The sequence below is a fragment of the Tamandua tetradactyla genome, chromosome 4, assembly GCF_023851605.1.
Source record: "Tamandua tetradactyla isolate mTamTet1 chromosome 4, mTamTet1.pri, whole genome shotgun sequence".
NCBI lineage: Eukaryota > Metazoa > Chordata > Mammalia > Pilosa > Myrmecophagidae > Tamandua > Tamandua tetradactyla.
Window position 1 is genome coordinate 172,430,684 of NC_135330.1, and position 16,569 is coordinate 172,447,252.

Here is a 16,569-nt window from a genome sequence, read left to right on the forward strand (position 1 = left end):
GGGAACTCTAAATTTCAGGATGATGAAAGAATGTTTAGAAATGTACCAAAGGAAAATGGAGAAGTATGGTTTCAAAGACTAATAACATAGCCTTCTTTTTTAAAATTTTGTTTTCATTCAGTGAAGCCCTGTCCTGGTGCATTATGCCTGCTGCCTGAGAACATGAGGCACAACGGGCTTTCATCTGGAAATATAAAGCATGAAGGTTATGATACAAGGCCTAGCTGGCTGGCTGCTTGTTTTTATTTCCTCCCTCCCTCCTTCCTTCCCCCCTCCCTCCTTTACCCCCTCCCCCCATTCCCTTCCTTCTGACACAGTCTACTGAGTGTATTGCTCATTCATAGTAATAGGAACAAAACGGAAAAATAAATAAGCGTATATAGGCAGCAATATTTGCAAATTAAAATACACTGCTTTAATTTTTTATTTTTGTTGTTGCATGGGCAAGCAACGGGAATTGAACCCAGGTCTCTGGCATGGCAGGCGAGAGCACTGCCTGTTGAGCCTCTGTGGCCCACCCAAAATAGACTTCTTTAAATAAGTGTGAAGTAGATCAAATGATATTTCTCCCCATACAAACTTCACTTTCATCTGAAAAATATTAATTCAGTGCTTACAACATTCCCAGCTCTGTTTTAGGCTTATGATACAGTTTTAATCCTCAAGGTGAATATTGTTTGATGGGGGAAAGGAAAAAAAATCAATATGCAAATGATTATAATATAAGCACTAAAGTAGAATGTGATAAGGGCTCACAAAGAGGTATATTCAAAATACTAAGAGGTTTGATGGAGAAAAACTTAAAACTTTTTGCAAGAATGGGTTGGCATAATGGCTGTTGTGGGGTGAGTTGCTACAATGGTGCATTCTGGGAACACAGGTTCAGGGCACAACAGAAACTTTCAGCAAATCATCCCTTTATTACTTGCACAGTATAGACTTCAGAAAAGGCAAATTTCCTTGTTACTTACATAGTACAAGGAATCTGAAAGAGTAGGGGAAGAAGTTTCAAGACCACCAATCTCTTGGAATGGCTGAAAATTGCTCCCAGTTAGAGTCATATGCCGCTGATAGCTTCAGCCGGGCCGCGCGACCGGTACACTGGGTGGGTTTGGGGCGAGCTCGCGGGAATTAACCTGGGTAAGCTGGAGCCGGCGCTTTCCCCAGCCGGCGGTCGCGAGAAGTCTTCACTGAGGCCAGATTCGGGTTTTAAGCTTTTATTGTTACACTCCGGGATGGGCCACCCGGGAACCCGAGGAGTGAGACGTCTGGGGTCCGAAGACCCCGGGGCTCGGACGACCCAGAGCGGGGTAAGCGTGGGGCTTAAGTACTCTCGGGGAGGGGTGGAGTCTTGGGCGCACACGTCAGGAAGGGACAGCCAATCACACAAGGCAGGAGGCAGTTGCTAGGTTGAGGGCTTAGGTTAGGTATAGAGGAGTGAAGAGAATAACAGGAAGGCTTGCAGTTTAGTGGTGAGCTACGGAAATGGGCGGTTTACAACAAGAGGGGGAAGGGGGGAACAGAGAGGGGGGTTACAGGTACGGAGGGCAGAGAGTGAATGTAGAGAGGGAGAGAAGGATTAAAAAATTTTAAGCATGGCTAGGCTCCAGTCCCTGAGAAATATGCCACAGTCATAGATGGCAGTTCTGCAGGGACCACTTCCATCAGAGAAGGGAGATCAATGTAGATTGCTTGACAGAGGTTTTTAGCCACCTGAGGGGAGGGGAGGCTGCCACTGAAAATTCCTGGTCTGATAAACATCTACAACTGCGTGTTCCCTATTTCTGCTTAAAGTTCTGGTCCAAACTTTTCATTAGATTTAACATCTCCCTTAGGTAGTGGAATGACATGCAGAAGTATTTGTGACTTCCCCAGAGAAGGTGGTGGGAGCAGGTGAGGTCTGATGATGGTTGCTTAACGAGTGTCTGTGATCTCCTTAACGATTGTGGTGAGGGAAGGTATATAAAGGAAGTAGATATGGAAAATTATGGACAAATATGTAGCATAGATATAGAGAAATATGGAAAATTTAAAAGGCTTTGAGAGAGAAATGGGGAAAGTGTTTTTTGATGGAAATACTATTGCAAGTCATTGAAGGATATCACTGAGGAATATTAATATTCTATTTTATTTGGCAGGCAGTAGAAAACCATTGAAAATCTGAGGGTCATAGTCAGAGTAATCTGGTATCACTTTGAAAAATGTCTTGGGTCAGGAAGAATTTAGGAGTAAATAAGAACCAAAAAAGAACTTGGAAGCCATGTAGAGACCAAGTACAGAGTACCTAGGCACTGAAAAGTGTTGGTAGCAATGGCGGGGAGATGAGAGCTGAGATCATGTTTGTGTACTAACTTGTACTGTTTTTAAAAGAGGCCTGGATAGACAAACATTTAAGTCTTACTGTTGTTTCTGGTTTAGATGTCTTCCATTTCTCTTCCAAACACTTTCTCCATTCTGGGCTAGCCCCTCAAAAGGGGCAGGAACATAGCATGTGCACAAGTTGCCATCTAGTTGATAGCAAATTTTCTTTACACTAAAGCAACATTTTAAAACATTATTTCTCATTCTTCAAACCATAAAGTGATGGAAGAAAGACTGAGTTCAGACAAGCTTCAAAGGTGCACCTATGCTGACATAACTAGTGCCTGCCCACGAAGACCCTTTTACAGCACATACACTTAAGCAGGTGACTCCTATTGCACAGTCACCTCTGAGAAGTTGTGGAGGTGGTACTGGAGGACAGATATTGCACAACATTTCTCAAGGTAGTCCGAAGAGTTTGGAGCCAGAGGACAAACACAAAACCGTATGTATGGGCAGTCTGAAGAATGGAACCACAAAAGTCAAGTTTGCCATCAGTCCTATGTGCCAGAAAAGAGAGAGTCAAAAAGGCAGGAGTCATACTCAAAAGAACACATATTTACACACCAATATTCATAGTGGCATTATTCACAGTTGTCCACAGATGAAAACAACCTAAGCATCCATCAACTAAGAATGGATAAACAAAATGTGGTATATGCATATAATGGAATATTATTCAGCTATAAAAGAGAAACAAAGTTCTGATGCACACGGCAACATGGATGAACTTTGAAGACTTCAGGTTGAGTGAAACAAGCCAAACACAAAAGGATAAATATTGCGTGATCTCACTGATATGAAATAATTAGAATAAGCAAAAAAAAATCTAGAAAACAGATTATCAGGGGATGGGGTGGAAATAGGGTATGGGAAATCAAGTCTTAAAATGTAATAGTTCCTTTTAGGAACAATGGAAATGTTTTGGTAATGGATGGTAGTGATGGTAGCATGATATTATGAACATAATTAACAGCACTGAAATAGGTATCTGAATGTGGTTAGAAGAGGAAATGTTAGGTTGTATATGCAATAATATAATAAAATTCTATTAAAAAACTGCACTACACAGTGAACCCTAAGTTAAAACATGGACCATATGTAGTAGTACAAATATAAAAATGCACTTTCATGAATTGTAACAAATATGACACACCAATGCAAGGTGTTAATAATGGTGCACTAAATGGAAGTCATGTATTTTATGCATGATTGCTCTGTAAATCTACCACTTCTTTAATTAAAAAAAAAAAGCAAAAAAAGAAAAAATGTCAGGAGTTAGGTAAAGATGGGAACATTACTGTTAGAAAAAGATTTAATGATATAAAAAGGTACTGGGACATCTGGAATATGATCAAACTGGACTCTTGGGCAATAATAATAGCTAATATTTATTTAACATTCACTTTGTAATATTGAAGCCTTCAGATATTGTAACCTAAATTTTTCTCTCTCCCTGATCCGGTAATATTTAATGTGTTCTTTTCAATGTATTAACGCATTTAATTCTCCCACCAATCCTATGAGGTAGGGCATAGTATCCTCATTTCATAGGTGAAGAACTCAAGGCAGAAGGAGGTGAAGTGACTTGCTCAAGGTCACATAGGCTGGAAGCGAAGTTAGACTTTAGCTTACAAAAAAAAAGTGAAAAATGAAATTCTGAAAGTAAATGGCCTTGGAAAGTTAAAAAAGTAGTAGATCCAGTGTTTAGTGTTCCAACATTAAAGTCATAGAAACACAGGAGGAAGTTGCACATGAATGCCATTGAGGGCTCATTATATTAACAAAAATAAATGGTTACTTAGGCTGGGTACTTGCTGCATTAGGATTCAGCCTACAAAACACACACACACACACACACACACACACACACATATATACACACATGCATATATATATATTTTTAATAAACTATAAATGGAAATGTTAAAATTGGAAAAGGGAGTATACTTTGGTTAAAATTATGTATGTGGCTTAACAACATAAAGACGTTTTTTACTCTTCCCATTCCAAACTGGAACTTTGAAATGGGACAAATACATTTGTCTTTAAGTAAATGGGGCCTCAGCTCTTGGGCATTTGCTTAGGAGAATATTCAAGATTTAGGGCACATCAAGTGCTGGGGCCTTATGTATCTGTCTGAGTCAGCTCTGGAAGGGTAAAACACTCATTAAAGAAGTGAATGCCGGAGAGGACCTGGTGACTAAATGCTTTGTAGGAGCTACTTGCTGAGCCATGGGAGGGAAACTACTCTTTCAGTAATATAAGGTGATTTTTGTTGCTCTGGGAAAAGTAATTACTGAGTAGTTTAACTGGTTCCTTGAGTGTAAATGTTGGCTTTCCTCCCTGATAAGCCAGATGTATACTTTGAGCCAACTTTCAGGGTGGTACGAGGGTCAAGGCAAAAGTTACTACCCTTTCAAAAATGGGAAGTACTTCATAAACCCAGTCACTGGATAAACATGCTTGTTGAATGCATGCTAGTTTTGCATCAGTTTATTATAGAAAAGCTATAACTTTCCTACAAGTAAGTGTCTTTCTAGAAGTTGTCAGGCAGAGCCCAGCTCTTATGTTCTCTGTAGAAGCCTACTTTGTCCTCTTCTCTGGCAAACGCAACTCACGTTACAAGTTGGGTCAATTCTTCTAATGGCAAGTCACCAGGCAGTTTCAAGGGACAGCAAACTTGCCTTGTCCTCCCCCCGCCACACTAAGAATTCCAAATCCCTTCCAAAGTTGTGACTCTCTCTGCCAGTTCCCGTGCAGCATTGTTGTTATGTTTTCTGCTTCCTTTTCCACCTGGCTTCTCTCACTGCTGCTCTCCTCCTTTGGGAGTGAGTACAGCTTACTGGGAACCCACAGAGGCACCTAGATTAATGGGGTGGAGTGCAAGTAATTAATGGTAAATGGTAATGTACCTCACAAAAGGGAAAGGCATGGTTGGCTCAAAGGTGAGGTTTATATGAATTAAGTGGGCATGATGGATATGAAATTGTTGAAGCAATTTATTATGAATAAGACTGTTCTCAGATGTCGAGGCAGAGTAAGACAGTCTACCACTCCCCCTCACCTATGCCCTTGGGTCTGAATTTTTTTTAGTAGAGTGGTTTAGAATCTTGAAAAATGGATTGAAGCTGGTACATGAGTTGATAACTATTTACTGGTGTAATTAAAAACACTATTTTGGTGGTTATAATGACCACTCAGTAACATTTTTTCTTACCATCATGCTAGGAAGTGAAGTTGATTCTTATTTATTTGAGGAAGGAATATTCATTTTTAGGATATACTAAGCTCATTGATTTTCTTCTTCTAGTTGTCCTACTTTGTACTATTAGTTCTTATTAGCACTTCTATCAGTGTAGGTGGTAGAAATGGGAGATAAAACTTTAGTTATTTAAGCATGATAGTTGTTGTGGGAAAGAGAAAAGGAAAGGCTTTTGGACAGAAGGATGCAGTTGTTGGCTCTTTAATTTCAATTATGTGGTCACCTATTAGCACAAATAATTATAAGTTGGCTGTTTGTGAGCATCTAACAAGAGACATAAACCTTTTTAATGAGTGGCTACCCAAAAGGCTTAACTTTATGTGCATGCAAAAACACTTCATCCTAAATAATAATGATAATAATAATAATAATAATAGATCTAAATATGAAGCTGTAGCCAGCAATTGAAATTTATTTTCAGTTGAAAGGCTAATTTTCTCCAAATCTAAAGGGATAAATCTTGAAGTAGAAAATTTATGACATAAGCCACCATCTCATTGGATATGCAGGGTAATAACCTCATTAAAACTATAGTTTGTGAAAGAGATTCACTTCATGTTTCAGCAAGGTCAAAGATAGAAAAAGTATGGGAAAAAGGCAATTAAGCAGAAATGGTCAACTTGATGTTATTATTTTTTATGTTTTGTATCAATGAAATATCCGGCAAAATAGATGAGTTACCTATAACCATTTAGGGACAGAGGGAAAAAAATCAGATTATATGATCTAGATCCTACAAGATTATAGTTGCAGGGACTCAAGTAGAAACAGCTGGAAGCTACTGGCTGATTAGTGGTTTGCTTAGATTTCTTTTGGGTTTGATTTAGAGGAAAACACTTACTGAACTTCAACAGTACCAGATAATACATTATGGTCATTTTTCACTTGCTGACTTATTTGATTCTTCTAATAACCTTGCAATTATTGACATATGAGAACAATATTTTTAGCATTCATTACCAGTAGTAGATCCAGTCATTATTGATCAATTGTTGATGATAATATGCAGATATAGAGCTGATGGGGAGGAAGCAGAGAACAAAGGAATACTGCACTAAAAATGTTTGCAGGGTATGTTCCTGGACACCGACCTTAATTCTAAAAACATGTTTGAATCCTTTATGATAATTCAATAAAGCAAGGCAGATAGATAGAATGCTGCAAAGTTTTAGTAATTGTCATTAAGTTAGTTCACTTCTAGGATAGTTAAGATCCCTCTATGTCAACTCTCTAGACTATATCCCTACCAATATGACTTGAAAATATCTATGCCTGGCAACTAGAAAAATCAGGTGTAGTGTTGGTAAAATTTGTCTACAAATTCTTTGGCACTCTTCCATTCAAAAGGTGAAACCTATTTCTGCTTGTCTTGAATGTGGGCCAGACTTAATAATTCTTAATGAATAGAATGAGGCAGAAAAGATGGTATAGACTTCAATGTCATAAAAGATATTACAACTTCTTCTTTGCTATTTCTTAGATCACTTCTTCTGGATAAAAGTCAACAGCCATATTGTGAATACATTAAATTTGCCCTATGATAAGACACACATGGTATGGAACAAGGCCTCCTGCCAACAGCTTTGTGAGTGAACCGTCTTGAAATCAGATGATCCAATCCTACTCAAGTCATCAGATGCCTGAATTGCTGGCTAATGTCCTGACTATTACCTAAAAAGGGACATTGAACCAGAACCACTCACCTGAGACATTTCTAATTTTTTTACCTACAGAAACTATGAGGCAATAAATATTTATTTTTTTAAGCCACTAAATGCTAGAGTAAGTTGTTATACAACAATAAATATTTAATGCACAAATGGAGAAAATATGTGTGTCAGCACAAATCAATCTATATTATTGGAAGGAAACAACTTGTTTTAGCCAAAGAAGATAGAAACTGAAGAAAATCTTGCATGTCTATGCTTAGTTGGGAATACAATCTGAGGAAAGAAAGAGTGTGGGGAAAAAGGAAAGCAAAGTGACGAATATGGGGGAAATAGTCCATGCAAAGTGGTGCTTACCAGAGCTCGCCACAGCTTTCCAAAATGAAGTAGTTGATTGTTCAGTCATGTGGGATGTTGCCAGAGAGGTAAGAGGTAGCATGGAATTACTATGTCTCTGAATAGTTAAGTGGGGAGGAAGAAATAATTTATTTGCAAGTTTCTTTCTGTCTGCCTTGGGTCAAAGTGCTTCCCATGGTATAGAAGATCCTTGTACTTCTTAGTATTGTTATTTTGTCACTGGGACAGCCACTGGGAAAAGCCATGCTCTCTATAGGTTCAGCCATGTTCAATCTAGGTTCTAGGGCCATGGTGGTTTCTGCAGTGATTGGTGGGATAGAAGCAATGACAAAGCTTAATTTTTACCCTTGGGTGTTAGGAGATGAGGCAAAACGACTGCAGAAATGATGTGAGCCTTCATTAGGGCCATTCTGGCTAGGAGGCAAAGCCAATGGCTGAGGCCCAAGGGCAGATGGGGCTGAGTGATCTCGTGTAATGCATGAATCGTTCTGGTATTCAAATCCAAGGCATATAACATTTGAATATGAAGACTACAACATTTTTGGGAACTATTTAAGGACATTCTTGCAGAGGCAACATCTTGTAGTGATAAGCAATTCAGGCTCTCAGGTTTGAATCCCTTAAATTTAAGCTAAATATGTGGCCCTGGGAAAGTTGTATAGACATTATTAGCTTCAATTTTTTTCATTAAAAAACTAGAGATACTAATAGTACATATCTCCCAAGGTTGTTGGTAATTTGAAATGAATTAATAGATTTACAATATTTGTAACAGTGTCTGACAAGAGTAAGTACTAGGTAAACATTAGCTATTGTTAATATCCCTGCCTACTGGGAGATAGTGTGTATAAAGAACAGATTGACAACAGCATAAGAACTGAACTAATAAACAAGTGGATGAAATGCCTAGAATGAATATAGGTCAAAGCCTGATAAGAATATTTTAAATGTAAAAGGCAAAGCAGGTAGGTAATTGGAGTGGCAAATTAACCGTTAGATGTTTTCTGTATTTCTGTTTCACTTGTATTTGGGAATGCAATAATAGTAAATTCTTCTCTGATTATTCCTGTCCCACAATGGCCAATTGATGAAAATATGGGAATAGTAACATTTTGTTAACTATTGTTTATGTACCAGGGATTACTTAAGTCCTTTCACATCTATGATCTGATTTACATAGACCTGTCAAGGGAGGAAGTTCACTTAATTCCGGTTTTCCTACTGATTTGATTGGACTTGGGATATAGTGTGTTTCAAAATACTGAAATCCAACAATCAAGTAAAGGAATGAATACAATTGGAGACAATTTGCCAGATTGGCTTTAGAAACACAGGTTTCTCTATATAAGAGAAACAGTGGCAATGATGGCTAAACAAGGTCAATGGACAAAGAAAATTAAGTTGCCTGCCAGGAAACACCTGGAATACTGAATGCCAGAGGAGGGAGTGGAGAAGAAATAACATATTTCAATTCGAGAAATATTTCTTAGTGATATGGGCATGACGGGCATTTTCCTCGACTTAAGTTCTACCAATAAGCAAGACAAAAGTTCTTGACCTCAATGTGCTCTAGCAGGGTGGTGAGTATTAATTAACAAATGACTGTAATTCAAAGTGACAAGTTTCATAATAAATGAATGTAGAAATGCATTGACAGGATAATTGATATGGGAGTTACCTCACTCTGTAATTAACTAGAAAACTGAGAAAATATATATGAAATAAGTTTTAATATATTGAACAATTGGCAGAACAGGCTTGTGATTCAGAAAGAAGGAAAACGAGCAATGTGAACCTTATTATTAGCTCAAATTTCTGCTTGAAAGTATGTTCTGGGCCATGGTGCAGGGAGGAGAATCCAAGAAGTGCGCAGTGGTTCCACTGAACTGGGGAGACCTTAGGAGGAAGTGAGAATTTTCAGGGCAATGCTGGAGGTACACAGAAAAAGAACTTCAGAAATCTACATAGGTGTCTCCTTGATTTTTGGCTAGTACTATTTTTATATGCATAGGATGAAACTCCATGAGTCTGGGCAAAGAACAACTACTATGGGACAGTAAAGAGGTAGGAGACATTTAAGCTTTGACAAGTCAGATTGAAATCATTGTTGAACACCTGGAATATAAGGCAGGGATGCCAGAAGGTCATACCTTAGAGGTAGAGCTAAAATCGTTCTAGAGTGAAGTCTACTTTACAGTGGCACTAACAAAGCTTAGAAACAAGTACTGAAAGTATTAAGCCAACATCTAACTTAAATGCCTATCAAAAACAAACACTGCATTCTTATTTGAAGACAACAAAATCTCAGTCAAATAACATTAATAATATGCAGAATCCAATGAAAAATTGCCAGACATGCATAGAAACAGAATAATGTGACCCATAACTAGTGGAAAAATCAGTGGATAGAAATAGAACCAGGAATGACAAAGATGATGGGATTAGCAGGTAAGGACTTTAAAACAGCTAACTATTGTAAATAAGCACAAAGATTTAAAAGACAGCATGAACATAAAGAGAATAGAAATTACAGATATGAAAAAATAACTGTGTGTAATTCTGGAGTTGAAATATACAATAACTGAAATGAACAGTTAACTGGATAGATGTAGCATTTGATTAAACATACCGAAGTATAGGTCTAAGAACTTGAAGACGCAATACAAACAATTTGAACTAAAGCATAGAAGACAAAAGGCTGGAAAAATGAACAGAGACTTAGTGATCTATGGTGTACTTTCAAACAGTCTAATATGTGTATATTTGAAATTTCAGAAGGGGGCAAAAAATATCTGCCTAATCCCTAAGATGGATAAACACACTCATATGCAAACACATGCACATAACCAACCTAAGATATTTCATAATCAAATGGCTGGAAATCCAGTTATAAAGAGAAAAATCTTAAAAGAAGCAAGAGAGGGGCAGGCAACAGTGGCTCAATGGCAGAGTTCTTGCCTGCCATGCTGGAGACCCAGTTTGATTCCCAGTGCCTGCCCATGTAAAAAAAGAACAAGAGAGAAAGACAATATTACATTATTACATAGAGGGTAACAGAATTAACAATTAGCATTGATTTCTCATCTTAAACATTGCAAGTCAGAATTATAAGTCAATATCTTTAACAACATAAAATGCAAAAATCCTTAACAAAACACTAACAAATTGAACAGAGCAATGTATTCAAAGGATAATTCATCATAACCAAATAGAATTTATCTCTGGAATACAAAGTTGAGTCAGTATTTGAAAATCAGTCAATGTAACTCACCAAATTAACATATTAAAAAATAAAACTCATATGATCATCTCAATTCATGAAGTAAAAGCATTTTTAAAATATTGAACAGTCATTCATGATTAAAAACTCTAAGCAAACTAGGAACAGAGCATAACTTCCTCAAACTGATAGGCTACCTATGGAAAAGCTGTATTGTATATCCTGAATGTTATCACTCTAAGATTGTAAACAAGGCAAAGATGGTCACGTTTACCACTTGTACTTAACATTGTATTAGATGTTCTAAGGAGTGCAATATGACAAGAAAAAGAAATAAAAGGCCTCAGACTGGAAAGGAAGAAGGAAAACTGCCTTGCTTTAAAGATGAAATAATAATACCTGTAAAATTTTCAGGGATCCACAATTTACAAACCTCATATAAGTTGCAGGACAGAACTTTATATTAAAGTTTATACAAAATTAAACTTTATATAAAAATCAGCTATATACTGGCAAGAAATTTTTTAAAAAGCATAGAAGAACATAAAATGTTTAGAACTGAATTAAAGGAAATATGTATAAGACTTGTACACAAAAATCTAAAAAGTATTTCTGACAGAAAATAAAGCAGACCGAAATGAATAAAGAGATTTGCTTAGATTTTAAGACTCAATATTAAGGTTTCAATTCTCCCAATTGGTCTATAAATTTTATGCCATTCCAGTCAAAACCTAGGCAAGATTTTGTGGTCAAAATTAAGAACCTTATTCTAAAAAGTCTATGGAAATGTAAAGAATTGTGTTGTTTAATATGGTCAGGTTGTGGAATACTGGAAATCATAATACTGTTGGTGGGAACTCAAAATGGTACAACCATTTTGGGGAAGAGTCTGGCAGTTTCTTTAAAGTTAATCATACATTTTCCATATTATCCAGCAATTCCACTCCAAAAGAAATGGAAATGTGTGCCTACATAAAGAATTGCATTCAAATGTTCAGAGCAGCTTTATCCATGGTAGACAAAAGATGAAGACAACCAAATATTGCCAAATATCCATCAACAAATGAAGGCATATAGAAATTGTGGCATATCAATGCAATGGAATACTATGCAAAAGTAAAAAGGAATTAGCTAACGATAGATGTGTCAATAAGGATGAATTTCAAGAACATTCTGAGCAAAAGAAGACAAAGAAGAAAACATTCTGTATGATTCCACTTATGTGAAATTATAGAACAGGCAAATCTAGTTTATTGTGACAGAAAATAGGCCAGTAGTTTCTTTATGTGGGGTTGGAATTGGCTTGACTAGAAAGGGGTGTAAGGAAACTTTAGTGGGAGTTATGGAAATGTTCTCTATTTTGAATATGGTGGTGATCACAAAAGCATATGCATTTTTCAATATGCACCCATAAAACAGGTACACTTTATTGAATGTAAATTATACTCCAATGATGTTGATTATAAAATAACAATAATTGATACTAAAGGTCATAAATTTATCACTGAATCATAAATTCAGTTCAACAGTTTTAAAGAACATGGCATTTTAAATATGCTTATCTATTTTATGGAACTCTGTAAACAATATGCAGTTGATAAAAGAAATGAGATCTGAAAGGTTAGTCAAGATACGTGAAAGATGAAAGTCATCAACAATATATTATGCTAACAAAAATAGATTAGCAAGGTTGTGTTCAGTAGTTATAACATGCCATGCTTCCTTCCAAATACATCATATTTATAATCTCATTAATCTTCACAAGTCTTTGAGGTAGGTGCCATTATTATATACATTTTATAGGTGGGGAAACTGAGGAAGGGAGAGGTCAAGAATTTGACAATAGTGGGTGTAGAAGAGTAAAGCAGAGAAAAAGAAAAAGTGAGAGAGAGAATGCTGAGGTGCTAAGGAATTTATAAGAAATTAAAGAAAGTAAATTTTATTTACCATGGGTCTTGAAGGACTCTTTTGCCCATAAGGGAAGGGAAGAATGACATTCAGGCAGGAGGAATAGCATATGCACAGTTGGAGAGGCATGAAATCGTAGGAGAGTTTTCCCATAGCATATTTAGTTACTCCACAATGAGTTAGAAGAAGGAAAACCTTGTTGGTTTAGCAGGGAGCTAGATGGGTTTTTCCCGTTTCAGAAAATGCTCCCTGCCTTTTACACTGTCTGTGTGTGTGAACCTTAAGGTACTCCCTGGCCCCCATGCTGCTTCAGTGACTAAGGTTCAGGGCAGAATGGGCAGAAAGTGCCCTTCCTCCCTGCTACAGCTGCTGGAGTGTTCCCTGTGTCATACTCCATAGTTCAACCCCCCAAATTGTACAAATATTCATGTACATGCAAATGATGATGAATTCCCACATTCAATGAAGGGCTCCCATTGAACCTAGAAGAGGAGAAACATATTTTGTCTTAGCTATTTTATCAATTCAGAATTTTTATTTTTCTCAGTTCAAAAATGTGTAAATCAGAGAGATACTATTTCAATTTTGATCTCATTATTCCAAACCACTTAGAATGTATAAAATCTCCTACCACTCTGGAGTTCTCAGAACTTCTATGGCTTCCTTTTATAAGACAGAGTCAACTTCTGCTTATTGTCATCTTTCTTGAATTTCTTGAGTCCATAATGTCTGCTAGGTATGTTGTAAAACTGTTTACCTACACAAGTTTGTATATGACTAGTACAGTTACCACTTTGTAATAACCCTGTAAGATGGAGATATTTCCCATTATGCACATTTTTCATAAGGGGAAACTGAGGATGAGGGTTGTTCAGTAATGAGTTCAAAGGGGCAAGAAACAGGCAGAATGCGGCCTGTTGGAGTTCAAAGCTTGCGCTTTCAACCATCATTCTACACTGAATAATAATATACATCCAAATATTGGAATCGACTTTTTACTGTCTGCAGCTTATTTGCAGATGCTGTCTCAGGATATCTCTTCTATCACGTTTGTATTTGAATGTTTGGTGTAATACTTGGAGGTCTGCAGAGACTGATGCTGTTGATGTATGTCATCTCCTGTGAGTGCAGTTGGACAAGTTTCCTCAGATGTGAATGACTCACAGGCAGCCTCTGACAGTCCCATGACAGAGTGGCGAGTAGTGTGAGACAGCCATTTGTTTTGAAAGTGATCTCAATGTCACAAATGCTTTGTCATCTGTCTAAAACCAGTGCTGCTTTGTTAACCAGATTGCCATTTCTTTGAAGGCAGCTAGATGAGACAGATGACTACCACTGTTACCATGCTCATTCTGGTGGTGATTAATAAGTGTTCTCTGGTTAGCTCTGAAGATGGTATAGATCAAAATGAAACACAGAAACACCAATGGAGAGAAAAGAGAAGGATATGAGCTAAGGCAAACTGCCTTTGAAAATATTTTCAGTAGAGACTCTTAGCTGTCAGCGGACTTTAAGCCTCCAAAAATTACTTGCACACTGTTGTGTGTCTGTACCTATGTACATTTCTTAAGTTTAAAAATATGTATTATTAAAGCTGTCAGTAACTCAAAAAAGGTTAAGAACTCCTGCTCTAGCCAAAAGAGCCTTGGGATCTGGCTGCTTAGAAAATACCATGAAATGGGTTGGGTTAAACAATGGAATTTATTCACTCACGATTTGAGGCTGGGGAAAAATCCAGATCAAGGTGTCATCAACGCAATGCTTTCTTCCTGAAGACTATGGCATCCTGGGGCTGGATGCCCATGACCCTTGGTCCTTGGCTCCTCTGTCACATGGCACTGCCCATGGCAACCTCTCCTGGCCTCTCCATCCTCTTATGGCTTTTGTTGAGTTTCAGCCTCTTGATTTTGTGGCTTTTTCTCTGTCTAACTGAATCTTACTCCATTATAAAGGACTCCAGTAATAGAATTAAGACCCATCCTGACAGGGCTAGGCCTCCCCTTCACTGAAGTACTCTCATCAAAGGGTCTTACTTACAATGGGTACTAATCCATTTAAGAACATGGTTCTCTGGGATACATACAGCTGCAAACATCTAAATTCAGGTTTTTACCCTTAGTGGCAGACTTAGCTTCTACTGCAACCAGAAAAGTCTAAAATTTTAAGTCTAAAAGCACAGACAAAGCCTAAGCCCATTATGGTGCCTGCCTTCTAATGGCTTCCATTCTTTGGTGTCATGGCCTTTATGTAGCAAAATTTGAAGCCCATTTCAAGTCTCTTCCTTATACACTATATATATGTGCATATTATATACACTATAATATGTGTGTTTATATATATAAAATAGGTGTAGAAATTTAATAAATAATTTCCCAAGTATAATTTCTAAGTATGCATATGCATGCATACCTATATAAACACACATATATATATATTTAGGAAATAATAATTTTATGGAACCTTGCTTCCCCTCTTCTATAGGTTTCAAAACTACTCAAAAATTTTTTGGGAACTCTTCATCACACGCTATGAGACTGATGGTTGGTGAGTTGAGTACAGTGCCTTGGCAAAGGACAAAAATATTAGTAAGTAGTTCCAGGTCATCTCTTAAATTGGGGACAGAGCCTCAACTTCATCTGCCATTGAAATTCACCATTTACTAAGCAGAGTCAGCGCTCTGAGAGTAGAGAGTTTCACAGGATGAAAGTAAAATGACACACTAAATGATGGCACTTAAGCTCTGCCATTTCACAAACACGTGTTATGCTTAGTATGAGAAGTTATTTTTCTTAAGGACAATCTTTAACTTAAGCAATATGTCCTGAAGATGTCTTACAAGGGCAATCAAGATTTAGCCGGGGGCTAAGTAGGAGGAAGTTATAATGTACAAGGTGAGTCTTTGGAGACTCGGAAAAACCCATTAACGGAGAAATTATTAATGTCTTTTTTTTTTATGCAGCTATAGTACAGAGGCAGACCCCAAAGAAACCAATCCACATTATGAAACATTTTACAGAAATCCATTTTTTAAAAATAGGAGAATGCTATAAATGAAGTCTTGAGATGGGAGCTGAATACGTGCCTGGTGTTCTGGGCCAGCTGTGGATTTTTTAAAGAATAGAGGGAAATTCTCCTTTTAGTCACTTTGAGAAAAAGAAATAGAACAAATCTCTGAATGTAAAATTTGATTATCTTTTTTTGTTTTTCTTTTCATCAGAGTCAATTTTCCTCTTCTCTTCTCTTTTCTACTTCCCTTTCCTAACTCTAATATTTCCAAGACTCTGTTCACTTGAATTTAACTATTCATCAGGTATAAAATGCAAGACCAGGCAAGAAGGTCCTTTAAGAATGGTCTGAAAACTCAAAATGAATATGAGTTTTCATGAATATGAAAACTCATGAATATGCTATCTATGACCTATTATTAGAAGGGAATAAATTTAGATTTTTTTCTCCAATAGAGTAGCAGACTTGCATTCATTTTCATTAGACTAAGAGTTCTTTCTAAGCAAAAACGGATTTATTCAACTTTATAATCCCTTCCCTATAAGCATAGACTGATACCCAGTAGATGATCAGTAAATGCTTGTCAGATGAATAAATTCTAAGTCCATTAAAGCTTTAGTTCAACCATTACACAAGCAGAGACTTCTTCCTCTATGCCAGACCCTCTGCCCATTGCTGGGGTCACAGAGATGAAGAAGACGTGGTCCTCTCCTTCAAGGACTGAGGTCATGAGGAAAGGGGGATCCATTTCTGCCAGTGGTGGGTAAGGGTAAAAGAGGGAGAAT

The 16,569-nt window shown here is 37.2% G+C and overlaps 1 long non-coding RNA gene across 1 annotated transcript in view; it reads left to right on the plus strand.

Annotated features, from left to right (window-relative positions):
- LOC143681535 (uncharacterized) overlaps window positions 1-7,384 on the plus strand; it is a 44,147-nt gene extending 36,763 nt beyond the window's left edge. The window contains exon 3 of the long non-coding RNA XR_013174693.1: window positions 7,107-7,384. This is a non-coding gene — a long non-coding RNA (uncharacterized LOC143681535). The remainder of the gene's footprint in view (window positions 1-7,106) is intronic.
- Window positions 7,385-16,569: the final 9,185 nt, after the last annotated feature.